The sequence below is a fragment of the Vulpes lagopus genome, chromosome 5 (genome assembly GCF_018345385.1).
Source record: "Vulpes lagopus strain Blue_001 chromosome 5, ASM1834538v1, whole genome shotgun sequence".
Lineage (NCBI taxonomy): Eukaryota > Metazoa > Chordata > Mammalia > Carnivora > Canidae > Vulpes > Vulpes lagopus.
In genome coordinates, this window is record NC_054828.1 from 30482014 (window position 1) to 30508298 (window position 26285).

Below are 26285 nucleotides of genomic sequence, written 5' to 3' on the forward strand. Positions count from 1 at the left end.
GCATGATTGATTAAATCATTGGCCATTGGTGATTAAGTCCATTTCCAGCTCCTTTGCCCTCTCTAGAGGTAGGGAGTTGGGCTGAAAGTTCTGACTTTTTCATTACATACTTGCTTCCTCTGGCAACCAGCTATCCTCCATGAAGTTACCTCATTAGCATAAATCCATGTGTTCAAAAAGGGGCACCTGGCTGGCTCAGTGGTAGAGCATGTGACTCTTGATCTCAAGGTCTTGAGTTCAATCCCCAGGTGGGGCCTAGAGCTTATTTAAAAGAAAAAAAAAAAAAAAAGGCTTCTTATGAATAACAAAAATGCTCTCCTTACCCCTATCACTCAAAAAATGATAAGGGTTTTAGGAGCTCTATGCCAGGAACCAGGATGAAGATTCAATATATATTTCTATTGTATCACAATATTACAGTTAATTAATTTCAGGCTCTGTGATTCTCTTTTGCTCTCTGCCCCTTCTCCCACTTGTGATAGTGCTCTCTCTCTCTCTCTCTCTCTCTCATAAATAATTAAATAAATAAATAAGATCTAAAAAGAAATTTAAAAGGAATGCCGGAGTACTAAAGCCAACATTGGAAAAATCAGAACATTTTCTACATTACATTTAGTATGCTTCCACTATCTTTTGGAGAGTGCTTTGCATTACTAATAGCATCTAAAGCTCTTCATTTGGCTTCATAAGATTTTGTGATTCCTATATACACAACACAAAACAAGACTCAGCCAGATTAGCTGCATAGAGCCAGATTAGCTGCATTCACAGAGTTAATAACAGAGCCCACTATCATGGTACTCAACGTTTATGATATGTTCATGATAGTACACACCAATTTACCTTTAAATCTTGTTTATGATGTGCAATCATCAGCCCACCTAAATGATTGTGCTTTTGTATTAGTTTTAGGGTCAACTAAGGGAAAGTGAGAAGGAAATCAAGCAGATCAAGAAACTTCTCTGATGTCCTTGTGAGATTGCCTGGATTTTAAAGACCAGGGTCCTAAGATGTCTCCACTTTTATGATCTTTAGGTTTCTATTTTGGAAGCTGGGATCCTAGACTCCTTTCCCCTTATATAAAGTGTGTCAGGTAAAGGAGTGTGGTTTAAGGGAATGTATTCTATAAATTAAGAAACATTTCCTAAGATCTGATACTGATAATAAATGGGACAAGAAAAGGCAAAGTCTAAATGGGCCTACTTGTTTTTCTTCACTATTTTTCCTCCCAACATGAAGAAGTGGGGGAATGAAATTTTAGTCTATGGTATCTCCCTTACCTATATTAGAGGATTTTAGTCATGGGTGTTCATAAAACCCACCTGGGGAATTTGAAACTTCACCTTTCCTTTTTTTTTTTTTTTTTTAAGATTTTGTTTATTTATTCATGAGAGACACACAGAGAGAGAAGAGAGAGGCAGAGACATAGGCAGAGGGAGAAGCAGGCTCCTCGCAGGGAGCCCGATGTGGGACTTGATGCCAGATCCATGACCTGAGTCGAAGGCAGGCGCCCAACCGCTGAGCCACCTAGACGTCCCTAAACTTCACCTTTCTAAATCTTGTTTCTGGAGTCCCCGATACTACAGGTGTGAGTGGACCCAGATATCTGCACCCCAGGTGATTATGATGCAGGTGGTCCAGCCACCATACTATATAAAATGCTATTGTTCCACAAACTTGGGGCATAGATGAAAAAATCTGAACTGTAATCAAGTCTCTATTTCTACCATCTTCACCATAGCCTGGGCAATGGTCCTATTCCTAAATTTGCCCTTATTCCTAAAACATCCACAGCCCCTAAGCTTAATAGCACTCTGCTGAATCTTGGCTTGTCTGTCCAAACCAGTGTATGCAAAACTGATGGAGGTTTAAATCTTTAAGCAAGATACTTAAAAAAAAAAAAAAAAAAAGTATCCTAAGGCGTTAGAATGCTTTCATTAGGGGCACCTCGGTGGTTCAGTGGTTGAGCATCTGCCTTTAGCTCAGGTCATGATACTGGGGTTCTGGGGTTGAGTTCCCCATTGGGCTCCCCGCAGGGAGCCTGCTTCTCCCTCTGCCTATGTCTTCCTCTCTCTCTGTATCTCTCATGAATAAATAAACAAAATCTTAAAAAAAAAAAAAAAAAAGATGCTTCCATTACACTTTAGTTTTCTTTGCGGGGAATTAACCTAACAATACCTGTTAGTCTAATTCCATTGCTGAACGATTCCTGTCCACGTCCCTCTTCTCCCTATAGAATCATTCCTTCTAGACTCACCCTGTTCTTCGTGAAGCCTTCTTCCATAAACCTATCCACAGGGACCATCCCTTATTCACCACTATCCCTTGCATGTGTCAAAGGTAGCACCTATCATCTTGTCCTGGGACTGCCTAATTTAGTTCTGTATCTCCAGTTCTAGGAACAGTGCCTGCCAAATAGCAGGCGCTTAATAATTGCGGAACAAACGAATGGATGTCAAAGACTAGGCCCGAGAGTTGTAAAAATCAATGTTGACTGAGAAACAAAACACGGAAATGTCAAGGGCTGAATGCCAGGCGTTGCAGGCCTAGAAAGAATAAAAATAACCCCATCACAGCAGAGTCCTCTTGAAGGCATCACCTGTTCCATTTTTCCACTTGGCTTTGCAACATTCTTCCGACACCCCAATTTCCCGCTCACTAACTCATTCCCTTCCCACTCAGGACAGGTCAGGCAGGTATCCCAGCTCCGCAGCTCTGATTGGTCGGCGATGATTTCATTGTTAGGAAACATCCGGGCTTTTCGCCTCCGCGCACCCTCCCTCCCCCCAGCCCTGCGCGGCGAGCTTCCCTCTCCCGCGTTCGCCCCACCCGTGGGCTGGAGCAAAACAACTGCCTCTCCCCGGACCGCTTCTCAGCCTCGCCTGCGCCTTCCCTTCCCGTCTCCGAGCCCCAGAGAGGCGTTTGTATCCTCCAATGAGCGCCTAACAGGACTTTGCTAGCCAATCAGCAGCCAGCCCCCTGCGATTGCGGGTGGGACTAGGCTTCCACACCTATAACTGCACGGCGCGTTGGCTCCTCGATGGCGCTTGTCTTACGCAAGGCTTAGGGATCAGAAAAGAGAGGGGCATGGTTCTCGTAGGACGGGAAGGATCCGCACACACTTTCTGGATTTGACCGTTTTCGAGGACTGGCCAATCGCTTTTCGGATACTTCCCCGCCTTTTGCGCGTTCATTTAAAAAAAGCCAGTGTGACGGACTTGGAAATTGGTTCCGTGACGGACACGCACTGGAAGCCAATGGTCGAGGGTTCAAGTCGCCCTTTGGGCCAATAAGAAAAGGGAATCGCTAGGGCTCGGCCTTTGCGAGGCGGAGTGCAGGTGGGCGTTATTTGATTGATGGCCACCTCTACTTATGGCTGGCAGCGTGGGTTAGTCCCTGACGCCCAGGGGCGGGGCTGGGTAAAGTAAATGGTAATGAAGGGTTGGGTCTCGCTCAGTGGGCGGTGTTTGATGGATAGTTGACCTTGCCAATTGAAGGTGGTCACTGAGGCCCAATAGGAAATCAGGAACCGGGAGGCGGGGCATTATGGGCGGGGAAAACCAAGTACGGCGGTAAAGAGCCGCCGAAGTGGGAGGGAGGGTGATGATTGACGGGCCGCGTGGCCAACCAGGTGCGACACGAGGGCTGCACCGTCCCGATGGGCGGGAGCTGGGGGCGGGGCCCGCCGAGGGGCGGGGAGGACAGGGTGCGGGGAGGGGGTTGCAGAAGGAGCGGAGCGGCTGCTGCTCAATGGCGGAAAAGCCGCCGGTGCTCTGACCGCCTGGTCCCCCTAGCAGTTGCGGGGGAGTTTCCTGCCGGCGCGGCTGGAGTCTCTGTTTCTCAGGGTTCGGTGGCTGGAAGATGCTCCAGAGAGACGAGGCTGCGGCGGAGGAGGTGGCGGCGGCCGAATCGGCAACGGCGCTAGGGTGGAGAGAAGGCGGCAGCGGCGGCGGCGGCGGCGTGCGGGGCCCGACGGTGTAAACAGCCCCGGAGGCGGCGGAGGCGGCGGCCGAGAGCCCGACGGGGCAGCGGCGGCTGAGGCAGGGTCGCGCCTCGGTCGGAGGCCCGGGCGGAGTGCAGCAGGGGGTCTCTGCGGACGCCCTCGACCTCGCTTCCCTCCCTCGCCCCAGGTAAGGCCGCCCAGCGCCCCGCCGCAGGGGAAACGGCTCGCGGGCACCGCCGAGGCCCCGGACGGTTTTCGGGGCGCCGCCGGCTGCGGGCGTGGGCCCTGCCTGCCTGGTCCTGGCCTCCTGGCTCGGGCGCCGGGGAGCCTGGGCGAGCAGGACGCCGGGCCTGGCTCCGGGCTAGGCCCCTTCCCCAGCCGCCGCCTCCGCGCTCGGCCGAGGCCGGGAGAGGCTCGGGGCAGGGAATTTTACTTTGCTCCAGCGCCTGCGAGTAAGCTGCCGTGCCCGGCCCTCCGAGTCGGCGAGCATCTCCTTCACGCCGCCACGCTGGGGCTACCCCAGGCCTTAACCCCTCCCTTCCTGGATCGCGCCTGTTGGGAGACCCTACCTTTCCCGGCTGTTTCCTCCGAGCTTCTGCCCCACTCTGCGCTCCACTTCACTTCCTTGTTAAATCTTCTTTCTCGCTCCTCTGGCTGTGCGTCTCACCACCCCCTTCCTTCTAAGTGGCTTTAAATCGCCCCTTTTCTTCTCAGCCGACTCCGGGCTTCCCTTCCCTTCCCATCCCTTTCCTTCGCTTCCCTTCCCTTCCCTTCCCTTTGCCTCCCTTCCCTTCCCTTCCCTTCCCTTCCCTTCCCTTCCCCTCCCTTCCCCTTCCCTTCCCCTTCCCTTCCCCTTCCCCTTCCCTTCCCCTTCCCTTCCCCTTCCCTTCCCCTTCCCTTCCCCTTCCCTTCCCTTCCCCTTCCCTTCCCCTTCCCTTCCCCTTCCCCTTCCCTTCCCTTCCCTTCCCTTCCCAAGCGACCCTTTTCGCATGTCATTCTTTTTAACAGGGAAGTCTCTACAGCCGGTACCCCATATCTTCCAGAGACCCTTTAAGAGTAGACTAATCAGCTTTATAGTGACAGTTCAGTTTTTTATTTATTTTATTTTATTTTTAATTTAACTGGGCCTAATATCCTTTAAAAAACAACCACCACCACCAAAGGTTGTATTCTTTTTTTTTTTTTTTTTCAAAGGTTGTATTCTTAAACGTTAAATGTGAAAGTAACACCGAGGTAATTTTAAAAACGAAAAATTCAGTGAACGTTGAGAATAGTTATTTCATTTTTTTCTTAAGTTGCCTGACCTCTAATGTGGAGTTTAGCAGATCCAGAACCTTTGCCCGTCTTACTTGGCAAAACTGCTTCTTAAGCGTTTGGAAGAGTCGGCCCAGATTCATCAGTATTCAAGTCGGCTTAAAAAGGACGTGAAAACTTTAAGAAGAAATTATATGAACGACTAACTAGGAAGCGGTTTTCGAGAAGTCATAGTTAAAGACCTTTTAAAATAGGCTCCACATGTTTAATGTATCAAAATAAAGTTGGCAGGAGTCTTGTAAAAGGATTATTTAGGAATTTGAGTAGTCTTAGTGATATGTAGCTATTTTGGGAAAAACATTCTTTTTCTGTTAACAAACGTTTACAACTGTGATGTGAGAATTACTGAGGTTTACTGTGGGATTAACACAGGAACTCATTTTATTTGAGCTACTGCACGGATGTAAAAGTGATAGATTGTTCAGGGCAGATAGTGTAAGTCCGTATGTTCTAGGAGGTGCAGAAACATGCCATCCACGCTGAATGTTAATGGACATTATTTCATTTACTTTCTCTGTTGTGCAATAGCAAAGTTCCTATTGTTGGCCTACTTTTAAATAGAGCATTTCTAAAGAGGGACAAGTTATTGTAATTATTATAATAGTCTTTTCCAAGTGTACAGGCTTTTTAAAAGTATGGTTGAAGTTATACTATTAAAATGGTAATTTTTTGAAGAAATATTTTTGTAGGCCTCCTGAAAGAGCACTGTGTTGTTGAACTTTTAAAATTTAGTATTTAGAACAGGTTTTTGTTTTTTTAAGTCAACGTTTTTTTTTTTTTTTTAGGGATAATCCCGTTTTAATTTTTTTTTTCTCTCAATGTCTTATTTTTTTCTTTTAATGGTGCTTGTTTTTTCCCCTTTCATTTAGTTTTGCTCTCATAAAAGTCTTATCACAGTTTCTGCAGTGGCTTTTTATATTGCTTTATCAGCGTGGAATAGTATTTTTATGTAATCTTTCATACCCATTTACTAAGTTTTTCTCAGTTTTTGTACATCATCCTTTGAATTTGTTCATGGTCTAGTTGTTCTCTTAGAAGTGACCAGGAGAGCTTTCAATACCTGTTTTCTCATACCAGGTTTCTGCTTTCTGTAAAGACTCCAGCAATAGGTGAAAGCTTTAAAGTTTGTCTGATAGTCATGGCAATAAACATTATTTTATGTTAGTAATTAACATATTATAATTACCAACTCCCTTAAGATTACATCATCTGAAGGAATGGTATGTGCTTCTAAGAATATCTCATTTACAAATTGTAAAGGTCAGAAAAAGTGGTTCTTGTTGAAAATTTATTTTCCTATAGTGTACATTTTTTATGAAGACTTTTGAATTAAAATTTGGTGCTGATAGACTCTTGGAAGAGTAGAATTTGCCATAATGTAGCTCAGTGTTTGTGGAGATTCATTACAATGGTTTTACCATTGCCTCAGTTTTTAAACATGCCCTTGTCAATGGGTTGGTAAACATTTCTTTTATTGCACATGATACTGACAGTGAATGCCCCCCTCCTTTTATTGTTAGTTACACATATTAACCACATTGTATGAAAACTTGCATGTTGCTTGTAACTTAAAAAAAATTTTTTTTAAAGATTTTATTTATTTATTCATGAGACAGAAAGAGAGAGAAGCAGAGATACAGGCAGAGGGAGATGCAGGCTCCATGCGGGGAGCCCAACGTGGGGCTCGATCCCCGGTCTCCAGGATCATGCCCTGGGCCGAAGGCAGGCACTCAACTGCTGAGCCACCCAGGGTCCCTACTTGTAACTATTTTAAAGTATTATTATGACATTGCCTAGGATAGAAAGAAGTGAAATAGTATAATTCTAACTCCATAGTGGTCTCTCATAAAATGCTCATTCTGTAGTGGTCTTTCATATGGTAAAGTTAATAAAATTATTAAAATACAACGTGGTATTTTACTTTTTCTGTGAAATATACCTTTCACAGTTCACTGATGTTAAGCAAAATTAGTTGGGAAACAACTGACAGTGTCAGTGTTAGAATAGTTAAAAAAAAATTCCAGAATTTGAATAGTAAAATTTATTCAAGTAATACTTAGCATAAAATATGAAATTATGGTTAGCGGTAAGCGAATTTGGGGGAATATGGTTATTTCTGGATAGCCATTATTTTGCTTTTTTCCTCCATATTGTACTTGATTCTTTTGTTTTCTTAGTGAATAATTTCAGAATCTGAGTTGGAACTAAATAATGTGTTAGGAATTTTAAAGTTTTACTGTAGAATATATTTTATATATCACATCAGTAGAATTGTGGATTTAGGGGATTGATCAATTGGGGATATGAGGTAAAATTCTCAGATACTAGGTACATTCTGGAAATGTAATCTGTCTTCTTTCCATCCCACTATCCATGCTCAAACTAAACAGTGAAGGGAAATGGGGTAGATTTGGGGAATTTTGGTTTTTGTAGTTTTTGCTTGACTGTCATAAAATTCATGAAAGGATGGGGCCTATCATCATCTTCTAGCATCTGATTTAACATGTAGAGGTGAAAAGGTTCTTCATAATCTTTGTTTTATTGTTTTTGTTGATAATACTTGTTATACTAAAACATTGATTTAAAATCAGTTGATCTTCTAGAGTGATTTAAGTATGCTAATATATCTGATTTGCCATTTTGGAATCTTTTTTAAAATGAAACATTTCTAATGTGGTTTAACCTTTGCATAGACTGGACTTGAGTTACACTTCTCGATGTTTAAGCTATATCCTCTCTGGCCCCACAAAAAAACCCACCATTTAGACTAACTTGAGTGATTTGATCAGGTAGATGAATCAATATTAATTGACAAAAATAAGTCTTTACTAAATTCTTGATAGAATGAAGTTTTCAAAAACGTAGTCTATATATTGTAGTTTAATATCTCAGATTTCATAAAGATCATGAGATTTTTTTATAGCATCATCTAGTAACCTAGGAAACAAATACCCTAAGGTAACTCATTATTTTTTTTTAATTTTCATTCAAATTTCACGGTGTGTTATTTCTCCCTTTCAATTTAATGTTAATAACAGATGTAAACATTTTGCTCTGAATTAAGTCATGACACGCAGGAGTTCTCAAGTAAATATTTTCTTTTTTAACTACAGCTAACTTGTGACCATATCTACAATATCTTTATTGTTTCTTGGCATGACATATACCTTTTATAATGATACCCTTTCTAATAACTTATTTAAGTTCAAGAACTCAATAGTGTAACAGTCAATTGTGGTATTTTAACTTGTTCATATATTAGAACAAATTTACCATGGTTTATGACAGTAAAAGCACAGCTCACCAATTTAAAGCTTTTTTTCATTTACTAAATAGAAGACTATTAAGTAGATGGTTTGATATTGAGAGAGAGAGATGAACATTGGAAGACTTCCTATTGGAAGACTTCTATTGAATATTAAGGAACTTGTCTCACTGGAGAGATGGGACCAGTTATTGGTGGTGGTGTAGACAGGATAAGCCCTGTGTCTAGTATTGCTGGGCTTTTTGTCTACATAGAATGCCCCCCACCCCCCCCCCCCCACTTCAAAATGTGTTGTGTATGATAAGTGCATTTTTATGATAGAAACTTGAAAAATCTGAAAAATCTTTTCCTTCGTGGGAAACTATTTTTTAAATGTGGTTATTACTAGGTATGGTCAAATGTGTAATATATGAAAAAACTAAATTGAATAGATTCTGTTGGATAGATAATACAAACCCAAGAAGCAGGCTTGATAAAGGATATATAGAGTGATTTTTGACGTTCTGAAGGATTTCAAAACACTTTAAAGTTGAGAGTAATATCACTGGTTCTTAAGTCTAATAGCATTTTATTTTCTTGTTGTAGGTATGTAAAAGTGCACTCTTAACACTGAAAAAGGGCAGTTAATAGATGTTCTTACAAGTAGGAGAATCTAGGGGTGTCCATATTGCTCACGGGTACTTAACCTATCCTGGGAAAGAATGTTTCTTTTCCCCTCTTCTCATTAAAGCATTCAACTCTGAGTTAATGAACTGGTGTTACCTATTAAATACAGGTGGCCCTCCTTCTGAGTCCTTTGCAGAAAGGAAATAATGAACTCAAAGCAACTCTAAATGATAGAATGTGTGGGAGATCAAGTTCAGATATAGGCGGCTTCCTTTTACTTACTATAGGTTAACATCCCACTGAGAAGTAAAGAATTTTATGTAGTTAATAATATTCAGTCTGTAGCCACCCCTTTCCCAGCCATTATTCTGGCATTCTCTGAGTGCCTTATAATATGCAAGGCACCATCCTCTGGCTGGAGACTGAATAAAAACAGACAAAAATCCCTGCCCTCCTAGATTTTTACATTCTGATAGCAAACACACTTCCTTAATTTACATTACAACTGTACTCCCTTTGTGGATGACTGAAATTAGGAGTGGAAAATTTGGGATGTGTATGGTGTTTTCCATATTACTCTTAGAAGTTGTGATTAGAGCTTTCGTGGTGTTTTTTTTTTTTTTTTTTTTTTTTTTTTTTTTTAAGTAAGCTCTACAAGCAAGGTGGGGCTTGAATTCACCACCCTGAGATAAGCAGTTATGTGCTCCACTGACTGAGTCAGTCAGGAGCCCCTAGAGCTTTATTTATTTATTTGTTTGTAATTAGGCTCTCCACACCCAGTGCAGGGCTCTCAGGACCCTGACTTCAAGAGTCAGACACTTAACTACTGAATCACCCAGGTGCACAGAGCTTTTACCATTTTTAACAAAATAGTAGAGAAGGAAAAAGAGGGACGAAGAGTTTTTCTGTAACTAGACAAAAACTGATACATGGAAAGAGGGAGTAGGAAGGGGGAAATATTGTTGTACCTAAGATTAAAAGGTGAGCCAAATATAGAAAAGAGATCCGTATATTTAGACATGAGGGAAGCTGAGGCCTTCAGGTGTTATCATTTACTGCCCAAACTTGGATAAATTGAGTTCCTATAGAGGAAAATGGAAGAAGGTAGGATAATGGGAGTAGGGTAAACAGGACTTTATAACAGGACTGGTTTAAGTAACGTGGGATGCACCTATAAAATATATGTTGTCATTAGTGTTTAGAAAAAACTCTGTTGCTGTTTGTCCTCTTTTGTGAGTACAGCTAAAGGTTGGTGATTGGCCATTAGTGTCTGGAAATACTGTTGCTGATTTGTGACTGCTACTTGTGTTTTCTGGTTATTTGACAGTTCTGTTGAAGAGAGCTGATGGAGCCAATCTGTCTCTTAGTTTACTGTGCTAAAATTGGTCTATATATTTGTTACAGCTTCCCTTACTTCTAGAGCTGTGGTGTAGAACTTGAAGTTGTGCCTTTGTTTTTCCTGCATTATAAATTTCTGCATGAGGATGTCTTATTGCATGATATGAAGCAGGTGCTTATTTTTCTACTTTCTGTTATGTACCTTTTCTAGTGATGATCCAGTTTGGTAAAAATGTCTCTTCCTGAGTTTGCACAAACATTGCACACTTCAGATAAGCATGAGAGATCTTTGATCTTTGTTTTTATCTTAATACATAATAGTCTTTTGCTTTCATTTGTGAGGCATTGAGTCAGACTCTCGTGATCTTGCTTGCTACAGTGAATTGAGATTTTTTTTTATTTTAAAGCAAATCAACTTGTGTTTATTTCAGTGCCTCAATATAAAAATGAACACTGGTTCCATTCATGACCTGAGAGACTTCATTTATAGCACCCAAATTCAGCCTTCAAATTACTAGTTTCACTTTTAATATATTTTTGTGACTATATTTATCACTTGTATCAAAGTGCTGATGTACGGAAGAATTTGAACTTTTTAAAAAAGATTTTATTTTAGAGAGTGTGAGTGGGGGAGGGGTAGAGAGAGGAGGAGGGAAAGAATCTCAAGCAGACTCCTTGCAGAACCCGAGCGTATCATGGGGCTCGATCCCACGACCCTAAGATCATGACCTGAGCCAAAACCAGGAGTCCTATGCTCCACTGACTGAGCCACCCAGGTGCCCCAGAATTTGAATTTTTTTAATATATTAAATTAAGTGCTGTAATTCAGACCAGGTTCACTAAGCTGTTCAACATTTTAGATTAAAAAACAAAGCCTTTCCTAATATCTTAAATTACTTCTTGTAACTGGTTTCATTTATATAGTACAGAATTTTATTAAAGCTTTTGTGGTTGAAGTCCTAAATGTAAGGGAACGGAGTTTAATATCTTGTATCCCTCTGTTCTGGAGTGTTTTGAAGCAAAATGTAAAAGTGAAATGATAAGTTTTACCTTAGTATATCATTAGTTTTCAGTTATACTTTTCCTTTGTTTTTGTTTTATTCAGTCTAACTCTAGTTTGTAAGGGAAGTAGAAGTTTGGAAGGATTAGTGATAATTTAGATAGCATTGTTGCTTTTAGTCTACATCATGAGTCTCTTTCTCAGTGATAGGTTTATTTTTTAGATCAGGTTATTTACTCTTGTGCTTTTGGTTTATCTTGCTTTTTCTGCCTCTGTCTGATTTCTTGATTTTTATTTAAGTACAGGGTGGCCAGCATATATAGAAGCGCAGATGCATACAGTAAGTGGTTTATTGATGTTGCAGTACAGAATGTTAAAATAATACCTCTGTTTTTGAACTTTCTGATCACCTGCAGACTAGAGTTCATGTAGGTGGGTCTTTCGTTTTTGTTCAGGCATAGATTGTGTGGGTAAATTATGGAGTCAAATATAAAGTATATTTTGAATAGAAAGGAGAGGAGATGCATCATTAATTTTAGAGAGCTGGAATAACTATGTTTTTAGGAGGACTGAAAACAATCTAACAAAGGTAAGTATGATATTTAATTGATTGTCAGATATTTTTGCTAGCAAAGTTTGGGAGATGGTATATAGCAGTAGTTTCAGGGGTATACCAGCTGAAAAATGGTCAGAAGAATTGGCAAATGGACATGACATTAGGAGAATATGGTTTTAGGACTTTATTATTTCAGAGTAATGCTTTGATAATAATAAAATCCTTCTTAGTCACATGTGAATGAAAACCATTCTATGCCTATAGACCTAGGTGAGAATTACTTGTTCAGAAACATGCATGAGGGAGGCTTCTTGTCAACACTTAGATATATATTTCTGAATTTTTGCTACTTTATGCATTTAGGTAATAGTGTAGGATGCTTAGCACCACTTACTTGTGTATGTTTGTTAAGTATATATTAAATGTAAGAAGGCTGTATACTTGGAGTGGGTTATGTTTCTGGAAAAAGCTTCAAAAGGAGGAGGATGATTGGGAGTGTTGACACTAAAGTTAGACTACTTGGATTTGAATTCATTGTTCCATCATTCCACAGATGGGTAACTTAAAGCAAGTTATCTAATGTCTCTAAATCTCAGTTTTCTCATTTGTAAAGTGAATGATAATATGTAAATTTTTAAAAACTTAATTTTTTAATTTTTTTAAAAAGATTTTTAAGTTATCTGTACACCCAACCTGGGGCTTCATTTCATGCCCCCAGGATCTAGAGTCACTTGTTTTACTGACTGAGCCAGTCCAGTGCCCAGAAACAGTATTTTTAATGGGAGGAGACTAGGGAGAAGGAGGAGGGGAGAGAGGTTTACATTTCTTCTCTTGAACTAGACGCTTGGGGCACCTGGTGGCTCAGCGGTTGAGTGTCTGCCTTTGGCTCAGTTCATGATCCTGGAGTCCTTCATGGGTCTCCCTGGTCAGTGGGAAGCCAGCTTCTCTCTCTCCCACTCCCCCTGCTTGTGCTCTCTATCTCTGTCAAATAAATAATATCTTTTAAAAAAATTCAGATCACTGAACTTGAGAAGAATTTATTTTGGGTCAAATTTGATATACCTTGAGAACTTTGGGGGAGACTTAAAACTAGTATTTTGAGGAGAGTGATGAATAAAATTTAATAAGCTAACAAATAATCTTGTAATGCATTTTGCCTTTTTATGAAAAATTCTTTTGTAGAAGCATGTTGACATAATGCTATATTTATGAAAAATTTTTTAGTGTGTGAAAAATTTTAATCCTACAGAACATTGTAACAGTTTATGGAGTACCTACATACCCACTACTGAAATTCAACAGTGTATTTTTACCATATTTGCTTTATATAATCTTTGCTGAACCTTTTTTTTTTTAAGATTTTTATTTATTTATTCGAGAAACAGAGAGAGGCAGAGACACAGGCAGAGGGAGAAGCAGGCTCCATGCAGGAAGCCGGAAGCAGGACTCCATCCTGGGTCTCCAGGATCACCCCTTGGCCGAAGGTGGCGCTAAACCGCTGAGCCACCCGGGCTGCCCTTTGCTGAACCATTTAAAAATATAGACATTGTGTTACTTCACTTCTAAATTATTAAATATGAATCTCCCCTAAAATGACATTTTCTTCCTATCTACAATACTGTCATCATACATACACTATTATCTAATGCCTGGAGTCCTCTAATCCCCAATCCATATGCAGATTTCCCCATTTGGGTAAAAAATGACTTAACATAACTTTTCCCTTCCACACTAAGTTCCACTGAAGATCATGCACTATTGTACTGCATTTGCTGTTGTGTCTCAGTTCTCTTTTAAATTGAAACAGCTACTTAAAAAGTGACCCTCTTTTTGAAGAGGTGTATTATCTTGTAAAATGTCCTGTATTCAAAATTTGTCTGATTTTTTTTTTTTTGAGGTGTTTTTAAAAGACTTATTTCTTCTCTGTAAGTTGTTAAATTAGGATTAAAGACTGAGTTAAGTTCAGGTTAAGTATTTTGGTCAGGATGCAATAGTTGATGCTATTTCATATTATATCACACCAGGATGCACAAAATGCCCGATTGTCACAAGATTTAGTGGGTCTAAATTTGGTCACGGGTGAAGTTGGTGATTGTTAGGTGTCCCCATGGACAAGGAATATTTTCTCCTTTGTGACTGTCAGGTAAATTGTGGCATATTTTGTTACCATGCAAATCTATTTCTCCTTCAGAATTTTACTTAATAGATTTAGTGGTTTGTTTTTTCTTTATTTGTTTTAAGATTTGATTTTTTTTTAAAGATTTTATTTATTTATTCATGAGAGACAGGAGAGGCAGAGATACAGGCAGAGACAGAGAGAGGCAGAGACATAGGACATCACTCTTGTGACCGAAGGCAGACACTCAACCACTGAACCACCCAGGAGTCTCTAAGATTTTATTTTTTAAGTAATTTCTCCACCCAGTGTGGGGCTTGAACCCACAGCCCTAAGATCAAAAGTAAGATGCTCTACCAACTGAGCTATCCGGGCACCTCATGATTTCTTTTTTTGAAGATGGATATAGACAGGGGTCACCCATCTATGGCTCATTGGCCAAATTTTGTCTCCTGCCTGTTCTTGTAAATAAATCTTTATTGGAACAGCTATGCTCATTTGTTTTCATATTGTCTATGGCTGCTTTCCCACTGCTATGGCAAGTTGAGTAGTTGTAACAGAAACCATATGGCCCTGCAGAGCCCCAAACATTTACAGTTCCTTAAAGAAAAGTTTTGCTGAGCCCTGATTTAATATATATATATAGTCCCATTTTTCTCATTGTAGTGCTAGTAGAGGTATAAAATTGGTGTTTATATATTTGGTGTTCACATAATTGGTGTTTATATGTAGCTTCTGCAACCTGATGTTCAAGGTCTGACTGCTTTTAATGTGGTGAAAATTGTGAAGCTTTTCTTTATATCTCCAAAACCATAAAGTATGGTTCTGTACATGGTCCATAAAATCATATGTTAAAAAAACAGATATCCTTCAGATGTAAAAAAAAAAAAAAAAAAAAGGTTATAGAGAATAAGGAACACCAAAGTACCCACTATCGAGTTTAGTTTAGGATAGAAGACATTTCCAGCATACTTGCAATCCTGTTACCTTCACAGATTACATCCTTTCTTTCCCACCATCCTGAATCTTGTGCCTGCCCTCACATAGATGATCTCTGTGTATGTGTCTAAATAGCATATCTCTTTTAAGAGATTTTATAGTTTTTATGTGGAATACTTTTTCATCCAATTCGCTTTTTTCACTTAACATTTTTGCGAAGTTCTTCCTTGTTGCCCTATTCCCCTCTTTCTAATAGTATTGCATATGTATTGTATTCCATTGTATGATTATAACGCATTTAATCTAGTCTCTCTGAATGAATATTTGGATTATTTTTTTATTGTAAACAATGGCGCTAAAATGCAATTGACCTGTCTTTCAGTTGTGAAAGAGTTTTTCTAGAGCACATACTTAGGGGTATAATTGCTGAATTGGAGGCTTTTCTCATTGTACAACCTACCAAGGTGTTTCCAAAATGCTCTCCAAAGTGGGTATAGCAATTTATGCTCCCACCAGTGGTATACAAAAGTTTATGTTGCTCTTTATCCATATCAGTACTGTCCTATATAAATATAACATTGGTCATACATGTAACTTAAAATTTTCTAGTAGCCGCTTTAACAAAAAGGAGTAGGTGAAGGTAATTTTAATAAAATACTTTATCTAGTTTATTAAATATACCATTTCAGTATGTAGACAATAAAAATTAATGAGTTTTTTGCATTTTTTTCTTATTAAATCTTTGAAATAGGGTATGTATTTTATATTTAACAGCGTGTCTCAGTTTGGATTGGCCACGTTTCAGATTCTTACTAGCCACATATGGCTACTATCTATTATATCAGACAGCACAGCTCTATGTCCTTGTCTACATTCGGTATTGAGAATTTTTTTTTCTTCACTCTAATGAGAGAAGCACTGTTTCACTGTGACTTTAATTTTGCATTTTCCCTATTAGGAAATTTGCATTTTCCTATTACTAATGAGGGTGAACATTATCATATGTTTACTGGTCATTTGAATTTCTCTTTGTGTGTATTTGCTGTTATAATTTGGTCTTACTGTTTTCCTGTTTTTTTTCTTTTTTTTTAAGATTTTATTTTTTTTTATTTTTATTTTTTTTAGATAAGAAGCTTTCTTTTTTTTTTTTTTTTTTTAATTTTTATTTATTTATGATAGTCACAGAGAGAGAGAAAGAGAGGCAGAGACATAGGCAGAGGGAGAAGCAGGCTCCATGCACCGGGAGCCTGATGTGGGATTCGATCCCGGGTCTCCAGGATCGCGCCCTGGGCCAAAGGCAAGCGCCAAACCACTGCGCCACCCAGGGATCCCTAAGATTTTATTTTTAAGTAATCTCTACCCTCTATGTGAGACTGGAGTTTACAAGCCCCAGATTGAATTGCAAGCTCCACTGACTGACCCAGCCAGGTGCCTCATTTTTATTTATTTGTTTTCCTTAATGACAAAATCTTAGCCATTAGAATGCAGATTTTGCATAAATGCAGATTATCTTAGCCATTAGAATGCTGGTGTTTCTGTTTTGTTTTTAAGAGTTTTTAGGGGGATCCCTGGGTGGCGCAGCGGTTTGGCACCTGCCTTTGGCCCAGGGCGCGATCCTGGAGACCCGGGATCGAATCCCACGTCGGGCTCCTGGTGCCTGGAGCCTGCTTCTCCCTCTGCCTGTGTCTCTGCCTCTCTCTCTCTCTGTGTGACTATCATAAATAATAAATAAAAAATTAAAAAAAAAGAGTTTTTAGGGATTAATTAGATGGTGTGTCTATAAAATGACTCAGACTTTTTTTTTTTTTTAAGATTTTATTTATTCATGAGAGACATAGAGAGAGAGACAGAGAGAGAGAGGCAGAAACACACACAGGTAGAGGGAGAAGCAGGCTCCATGCAGGGAGCCCGATGTGGGACTCGATCCTGGGTCTCCAGGATCAGGCCCTGGGCTGAAGGTGGCGCTAAACCGCTGAGCCACCCAAGCTGCCCCTGACTCAGACATTTTAAGGGCACCTGATTGGCTCAGTTGGTGGAACATGTGACTCTTCTTGATCTCAGGGTTGTGAGTTGGAGCCCCATGTCAGGTATGGAGATAACTTAAAAAAAGTCTTTAAAAAAACAAAAAGCCCAAAATTTTTAAGATTTTATTTATGTATTCATGAGAGACACACAGAGAGAGGCAGAGACACAGGCAGAGGGAGAAGCATGCTTCCTGCAAGGAGCCCAATACGGGACTCCATTCCAGAACGCCGGGATCATGCCCTGAGCCGAAGGCAGACTCAACTGAGCTGCCCAGGAGGCCCAAGCCCACCTCATTTTTAACCTACACGTAGTTTGTTTTTTTTCTAAAGGTAGTTTTAAAATAACTCCAATAATAATTTGTATTGAAGTAAATGCTTGGAAGTACTTGAATGGTAATGTGGGGGATGGAGGAAAAGGTGATTGCTCTATACTTAAGGTTAACAATCCTTTGTGTGTATTTCTTTTCCTCTATACATTCCTACTTTTGCTCAGTTCAGTCTTGTTCCTTTCCTTAATTCTTTTTTTTTTTTTTTTTTTTTAAGCTCTTAAGCCCAAAGACCTCCTAGGAAGAGCTAAGCTGAATAGATTCTGGTCTAGAACCAAAGATGTCCTCAAACAGGGCTTACAGGGGTAGACTGAGGTGGGAATTAGTGGTGCTTAATGTAGAACATTTGGAAACAGACCAAGTGATAAATTCGTTAGTGTGCCTTCTGTCTGCAGTAAATGGGTGTGATTGACTCTGTGTTTTAAATGTGAAACACCAGGGCACCTGGGTGGCTCAGTGGTTTTGAGTGTCTGCCTTTGGCTCAGGTCATGATCCTGGGGTCCTGGGATTGAGTCCGCATCGGGCTCCCCACAGGGAGCCTGCTTCTCCCTCTGCCTATATCTCTGCTTCTCTCTCTGTGTGTCTCTCATGAATAAATAAATAAAATCTTTAAAAAAATGTGAAATACCAAAAGTAGAATTGATGGAAAATCACCACTGAAATGGCCCCGTTGTCAGACAGAGTTTACACAGGCATTGGAGATAGTGACAGAAATACAGCTCACGTCTAAGATGGACAGATTCCTGAGGAAGCAGTACATGAGTGTGTGGAGGTTCTGGTGTGTTGTGGTGGCAGTGATAAGAGATTTCCTAATGGTGTGGCCAAGTATATCAGTAGAAGTAACATGCAAAGTACAAACCTAAGCTCCCATATATGAGCAAAGTCCTTGAGGAGAAACTTACGTCACCATGGTGGAATTGGCCATGCTTAGAAATGTTGGTTGATTTGGAAAGTAAAAGCAATAAAAGCTAGGAATCACAAAAATAATTAATAAAATTAAACATTTAAAAAAATTGTTGGAAATAAGAACTGCTTGTACTTAATATGTTACACTAGATGACAGGTTAATCAGTGTTCCAATAGAACATTGAGTCTCTGCAATTTAATATTTTTGTGAACTTTGTAATGGTTGACTAGGCTATCCTTTCCTAAAGAAGTATCTTTTAATGTGTATTTTACTTAGTAGGTGCTAGGTGTCAGAGTCACTAGTTAGGAAGGATAAGGAAGGCAAAAATGTCAAGGAATATGGATGGGTCTATATATAGGAATGCTGAGAGGCTGATGGCGACAAAGAGGAGGTATTATTTCTTAGACGCCTTGAATGATTTGGGCACCTTGAATGATTTTCAGTTCACTAAAAGAAGGTAGGACAAGTTGATTAAGGTGTGAATAATGTACTTGACCTATGTAAGGCCTAGGCAGGACAGGTTATAGAGGAGGGTTCCAGACTAGATATTTTGTACTCAGTGTCACTTGGGGAATGGATGGCTACTACATCTTTTTAGGATGCTTAAGGTATGTTTTAGGGAAAAGAAACTGGTATTAAATCTGCAGGGTGGATTGAAGTCAGCAAGACCAACTAGGAGGCAGTTAGGTAATCCAGACAACAGGTAGTGATGCTCAGGATTAGCATGGAGGATAAAAGAGATGCTTAAAAGGGAGATTTGGTGGAACATAGTGATTTGGTTTGTAGTGATTGGATTTATATAAATGATTTATGGTTTCTAGCCTTAGTTACTAGAAGAAGGATTAGGGATAGAAAGATTAATAGATAGTGACTACAAATAGATTGGAATATGAAGGTGGTTTGGGTGCAGAGGTGAAGATTTTGGGTATGTTTCACTTGAAGAGATATGTAGAACAGCCAAGCTTAATGATTAAAAATCTGAGAAGTCAGTATAGAAGTGACAGCTATAAGAGGGAGGCACTGTCATGACTGGCTTAGTTGGTAGGACATGTGACTCCTGATCTTGGGGATGTAAGTTCGAGCCCCATGTTGAGTGTAGAGATTACTTAAATATTTTTTTAAAAGTGATATCTGAAGCAATGAGATTGGATCAAAGGGCAGATACTGTTTTGGGTTGAAGGCTAATTACTGTTTTGGGGAACCAGCTTCCCTCCTGAATTTTTGGAGGCCGAAGGAAAAAGAATGGGCATGAATGATTGTTAGTTTTGTGTTTGGAAAGTCAGCAGAAGTGGAAAGAGTTTCAGGAACATTAATCTGTAGTGTGAAGTGTAACCAAGTACCTTATCTTGACAGGCCTCCTTTTTAGAGCCAGACTAAAGAATAAGGAGCTGATTCTACCAAAAAGACATCAGTGTTTCAGTTGTTCTGGTGATTTTTGTTATGGAATAGTTATGTATTATATCATAAAAAACATTCCCTATATGAAATATTCTAGATATGTTGGTCATACCATATTATGAAGTTGCTTCCGGGAAAAGTAAATTCACTTTTGTGGGTGTTAGGACTACGATGATGCATTAGAGCTATGTTCTGTATCACTTCACTAACTACTTATAAACATGGCACTAAAGATATTCAAACCTATCAATAAAATTGACTCTGAAAGCCTCCTGAAACTTTATGCTGTCTGATTCTTTTTTTTCTTAAGTTGCTTTTTGTAATCTGGAACCATTTATTAGTGAGGGAGATGAGGACAGAGAACAACTAGAAGTAAATCCTGTAGCTCTGCAGTTTTATTGTCATTGCCAATTGAAAAACTGTTGGGATTAGGAAGAGTGAGTTCTTGGCTGCTTTGCTGAAGTTAAAAAGGTGCTGTCAATATGTTTGAAATCAATCTTGTAGTAAAACAATCAAGCAGAAGATCATGACAAAGTTCAAGGTACATTTAGCTCTTATTTCATCATCCACATAGTCAAATAAAGATAGGACATGAATTCCCTCTGATTTCAGCAACAGTAGCTAAAAAATTTAATATTATAATAATAATTTAATACTAATTTAATATTATGGTCAAGGGGAAATAATTCTTTTACCTTAAAATATTAAGCTTTTGGGCAGCCTGGGTGGCTCAGCGGTTTAGCGCCACCTTCAGCCCAGGGCCTGATCCTGGAGACCTGGGATCGAGTCCAATGTCAGGCTCCCTGCATGAAGCCTGCTTCTCCCTCTGCCTGTCTCTCTGCCTGTGTCTCTCATGAATCAATCAATAAGTAATTCTTTAAAAATTAAGCTTTTAACAGAGACATGCAGGTAGCTGGTGATAAGTCTTTATATAGGCCTAAAATACTTTCCTTAGCCTTTGTCTCTCCATCGTCTTTCAAATCTATTAAGACCTCCAAATTTTTAAAAGCCATGGAAGCAGTGAAGAGGAACAAACTAATGATAAACACAGCATGGAGATAGATTTTGCAGAAAGAAGACAGAAAGGGGTACATACTATACATTTATGTGACATTCTAGAAAAGGCAAAACTGCGCAATGGATAGCACATGAATGGTTGTCTAAGTCGTGTTCAGGGGAGATTGGTTTCAAAGGGACATGAAGGGAACTTTTTGAAGTGACAGAAATGTTCTGTATCTATATTGCAATTGTGGTTACACAAGTATCTACACTTAACTCATCAAACTATGCACAAAGAATGGGTGCATTTTGTTATATGTAAAAACAATAGCCAGAGGTCTTCAACCGGAACAAGTTGGATGGCAGAATGGAATTTTATGGATTGGACTACAATCTGAGGTTCTTCGAGTGAATTGACCTTCTTTTGACAGTAAAGACCTTTAACATTGGTGGTACCCCTTGATGTGTCTGAGAGGGAGTTTATATGAAAGAGAATGTAACTGAGATTAACATAGCGATTTTACTGCATTTGAAATATAAGTAAATATATGTAATCAACTGAAACATTCTGGTAATATCCAGTTAAATAATTTTTTTCTGGTTTGCTGGTTTCAGAAGTCACTGAAAGGATTTCAGTAATGAAAAAGCCTTTAAGAAATACTGAAATATAGTTGAGCCTAGTTGGAAAAATTTGAGAGATCAAAATGTTATCCATAGGATAATCATCCTCTAAACGTCGGATATTTTCTCCTCTGTCAACTTATATGTGGATAGTAGATCTAGGATGTAAATTATAACTTTGTTATTGGACTACATCTGATTTTACTTATGCATTGAGTTGGTTATGATAGACTAAGGTTTGATTTATGGATTATAATGGTAATGATAGCTAGTACTTTTAAAGCACTTACTTTATGTCCAGCACTGACCTACAGAGTTAACCTGTACTCTCATTCATTTACTACGACAACTCTGTAATGTAGGTGCTTTTATTACTCTTGTCTTTTAGATGGGTATATCACAGCTTTAGAAATTAAATAATTAGGTCAGGGTCATCACATAGTAAGTGGTTGAGCTGGCATTTGATTCAAGTCTATTTTGTGCTAAAGCTCATACTTTTTTTTTTTTAATCTTAAGAAAGAAGTCTTGAAGGGAAGAATGGTGATTTAAAAGAAGAGGGCATGACTTGGCTTTCTGCAGATTCCATGACCCATAATAAATAGATTCTGGGTTCCAAAGAGTCTGGCATTTCTAGCTTTTGACAGCCCACAATGGCAGGCAGTGCCTCATGGATCTGAGCTAATGGTGATGATGGCCATTGGGAATGAGGTTTCTGCCATTCCCAAGGTCATTCATTCCAACAGTCTAGCTCTTGGCCTTTCGGAGACCTTCCTCTTATTTCTTGTCTTCCTCCTTAACACCAGTATCTTTCTATCATTATCTCAAAGTCAGGTTCATATGGAAGCATTCATTGGAACAATGTTTCCTGAGTTCTCACAGGTTCATATGAGCTTGTTTACACTCTTTTATACTTGAAATCAAGTTTTGTTGGATGTAAAATCTGTGGCAGATGTTTTTTTGCATATCTTAAATATCATTGTTTTCAACTTAGAACATCGCTGTCAAAGTTGACAATGTAATATAACCTGAATGCATATTATTCATAGTTCAAATATGGATGTAGTATAATTTTTAGTCCATGCTATACATATCCAGAGAGTGATAATTTTTTTCTCATTAAAATAGCTACAACAGGGATCCCTGGGTGGCGCAGCGGTTTGGCGCCTGTCTTTGGCCCAGGGCGCGATCCTGGAGACCCGGGATCGAATCCCACGTCGGGCTCCCGGTGCATGGAGCCTGCTTCTCCCTCTGCCTGTGTCTCTGCCTCTCTCTCTCTCTCTCTCTCTCTCTCTCTCTGTAACTATCATAGATAAAGAAAAAAATAAAAAAATAAAAAAAATAAAAAAAAAATAAAATAGCTACAACAAAAAATTATTTCCACTTCATGACTTATCTTTTCCTTATTGAAAGGCTTGGGGAGCGATTAACAATTGGTATCCTTGCCCCAAACTTGAAATTTTTAGCTGTGCTTTTGAATTAGAATAAGATCTGAATTCTTGTCAGACCTGGTAGATCTTACTTAAAATTAAAAATTACAAAATCTGTGACTGACTTGATTTGTTTTCATAATCTAGAGCTATAGTTTGCAGCCTTTGGGAGATTCTTCGTGTTTTTGTTTGTTTTGTTTTGGAAAGGAAGCAGATATTAGAATTAGTTGGGAAGACATGGAGGAACCATGCATGAACGATCCAAATCAAACGTTTGCTAGCTTTGCAGCTGGATTAATTGGTATTCCCAATAGTTACATTTCTTTATTACTGGAACTGGGTGTGGTCAGTGCCTAGTTAGCCAACTATTATAATAAAAAAATATTAAAAGTATCAATTTAACAATTATGCAAACCCTTGTGAACTTTCCATATCTGTTATTATTTCAGAAATCTTAAGCAAATGCCACTAATACTACAGTTCAACAGAATTGATTTGGAAGAAGAGAGAACTTAAGAATTGAAAGGGAGGATGAGAGCCAGATGTTCTGTTTCTGTGAGTTTAGTGAAGTAAAAAGTATTCTTTGCTTCTTATTCAAGTGGAGACTAGTATTTAGGATTTGAGGCAGGTATTTCTGAAAAAAAAAAACACCTGCTCTTTTAGGCTCTGGATTGGTATTGTGCCGTGTGACTTTTCAAGCATCATTTAGAGCATGGGCTCTAATTATGGATTTTATTACTGCTATCATTTATTTTTAAGATTGACTTATTTTAGAGAATGAGGGTATGTGCCCACAAGCAGAGGGAGGGGCAAAGGGAGAGGGAGAGAACCTTAAGCAGGCTCCCAGGGAGTGCAGAGCCCTACACTGGGCTGGATCCCATTACCTCAACCGAAATTAGGAATCAGTCGCCCATCCGAGCCATCCAGGCATTCCTGTTTATTTATTTTTTTAATATTTTATTTTTAATCTCTATACCCAGTGTGGGGCTCGAACTTAGAATGCTGAGGTCAAGAGTTGTGTGTTCTGTAGCCTGATCCAGCCATGTGGCCCATGCTATCACTTTTAGCAGCATAATATACAAGTAAAAGTTGTTAATCTTGCCATTGTGTCTAGCAACAGGCTGGTAGTGAAGAGTACTTGGCTGCATTGTAGAAACATTTCTTGATAACCCTTAGGAGAATATGTGGCCTCAGTTAAAATGTGAAAATAGAAAGAGGCACCATTCTAACTAAGCATTTCATCTGTATTAGCTTTTTAAATTCTCTCACAACTCTCTGAGGGTACATTTTATTCCCCATGTTTGATAGAAACTGAGGCACAGGAAAGGTTAACTAACTTGACCAAGGTCACCTAGCATGTTGAGATAAATGCAAGTCAAGGCAATTTGGCTCTAGAGTCCTTGCTTTTAACTGCAAATACATAGAAGAGAGTGCACTGAGGAAACACATTATATTAAGAGATAATAGCTGAGAATTTTACAGACTTGTGAAACCTGGATCATCTGACTCAGAAAGGTAAGCTATACTTAATTAACCTCAAAGCCTTTAAAAGTCTAAGGTACTTAGCCAGGGGTCAAGACCTACAATCCACAACATAAAATTAATCAGATTGTATGCTGTTTCTGCTCTTTTTTATTTTTCCTGCTATTGAATTACAGAGTTTTAGTAATTCCGGCTAGTTTTTTGTTTTGTTTTGTTTTGTTTTTTATTCTGGCTAGTTTGAATGTAACATACAAGTACTACTGTTATGAATGCTATAATTATTACTTATCAGCAAGAATATTTCCTGTAAATTTGTTTTGCCTTAGATGTCTTCATTTCTAAATGTCATTTTATTACCTTTACAATTGAGTTTTTAAAAAGTTTTTTTAAGTAGGCTCCATGCCTGACATGGGGCTTGAACTCATGACCCCAAGGATCAAGAGTTGCAGGTTCTACCTACTGAGCCAGCCAGATGCCCCCTTTTTTTCTTTAAAAAAAAAAAAAAAAATTTTTAAAAAGTAGGCTCCATGCTCATTTTGTGCAATTGATTTTTTTTTTCTTTCTTTCTTTTTTTTTTAGTAGACTCTGCACAGTATGGAGTCTAACTGGGGGCTTGAACTCACAACTCTGAGATCAAGACCTGAACTGAGATCTAGAGTAGGATGCTTAATTGACTGAGCCACCCTGGCACCCCAATAGTTGACTTTTTTTTTTAATTCAGAAAAATATGCTTCATATTTTATAATGGAATGCAGTATGAAAATAAGGTTAACTTTCAGTGATCTATTAAGTGAGCAGTCAGTAAAAATACTTTTATATACATAGCAATGAAAAAAAGGTAATATGTGCTCTGTTTAAAGTTAAAAAAAATTTTGTATAGAAGGCTTATAGTGAGGAAAATAAGTATCTCCAGAAAGTTTTTGATAATATCTATGGGCTTTTCTGGTAATTACTTCCATTATCTTTAAAATGTTTATACAACTATTTAATGAATTAAAAAAAATTTTTATTTATGGGGTGCCTGGGTAGCTCTGTCAGTTGAGTATCTGCCTTCAGCTGGGGTCATGATCCTGGGGTCCTGGGATCAAGCCCTGTGTCAGGCTTCTTGCTCAGTGGGGAGTTGGCTTCTCTCTTTCTCTCTGCCTGCCTGCCTCCCCCCCTGCTTATATGAGAGCCTACTCTCTCCTCTCTTCCCCGCTTTGTAGTCTCAAATAAATAAATAAAATCTTTTTAAAAAAGTAAATAAAACTTTTATTTATTATTATTTTAGGCAAGCTCTACATCCAACATGGGGCTTGAACATGACCCTGAGATAAGGGGTACAAGCTCTACTGACTGAGCCAGCCAGGTGCCCCAGTGGTTTCTTTGTTTTAAGTTAGACATTATCATTTGATTTTCTGCTTTGGAAGTACAAATGAATTTTCTGTCATCTAGTTTTGCTGATGAGAAGTCCCATGTCATTTGGATTCTTTTTTTTTTTTTAAAGATTTTTTTTTTTTTTTTTTTTTTAATTTATTTGAGACAGAGCATGAGCAGGGGGAGAGGGAAAGGGAGAAGCAGAAGCAGCAGACTCTGCTGAACTGGGAGCTTGATGTGGAGTTGATCCCAGGATCCTGGGATCATGACCTGAGCTGAAGGCCGACGCTTAACCCACTGAGCCACCAAGGCACCCCTGGATTCAGATGACCTTCTAGCTTCATTCTTATCTCTAAAAGCTTGAACGGTTAATTAAAATTATGCTTAAAAAACACATAAAATTTACCATCTTAAGTTTTTTTCTAAAAGATTTTATTTATTTATTCATGAGAGAGAGAGAGGGAGAAGCAGGCTCCATATAGGTAGCCTGATGTGGAACTGGATCCTGGAACTCCAGGATTACGCCCTGAGCCAAAGGTAGACGCTCAACCGCTGAGCCACCCAGGAGTCTTGCAAAACAAATTCTATACCCACTAAACAACAACTCCTCTATATCCTCTCAGTCCTTGGTAACCACAATTCTACTTTTTGTTTCTATGAATTTGACT

At 39.1% G+C, this 26285-nt stretch overlaps 1 protein-coding gene across 3 annotated transcripts in view; it reads left to right on the forward strand.

Annotated features, from left to right (window-relative positions):
• The first annotated feature begins 3697 nt into the window (after positions 1–3697).
• The window catches only part of PPM1B (protein phosphatase, Mg2+/Mn2+ dependent 1B), a 93306-nt gene continuing 70718 nt past the window's right edge, over positions 3698–26285 (forward strand). Inside the window, exon 1 of one of the 3 annotated variants that reach the window (XM_041754607.1) lies at positions 3698–4130. The gene's annotated coding sequence lies outside the window, so the exon portion shown is untranslated. The remainder of the gene's footprint in view (positions 4131–26285) is intronic. The other 2 variants (XM_041754608.1, XM_041754610.1) reach the window with 2 other exon arrangements.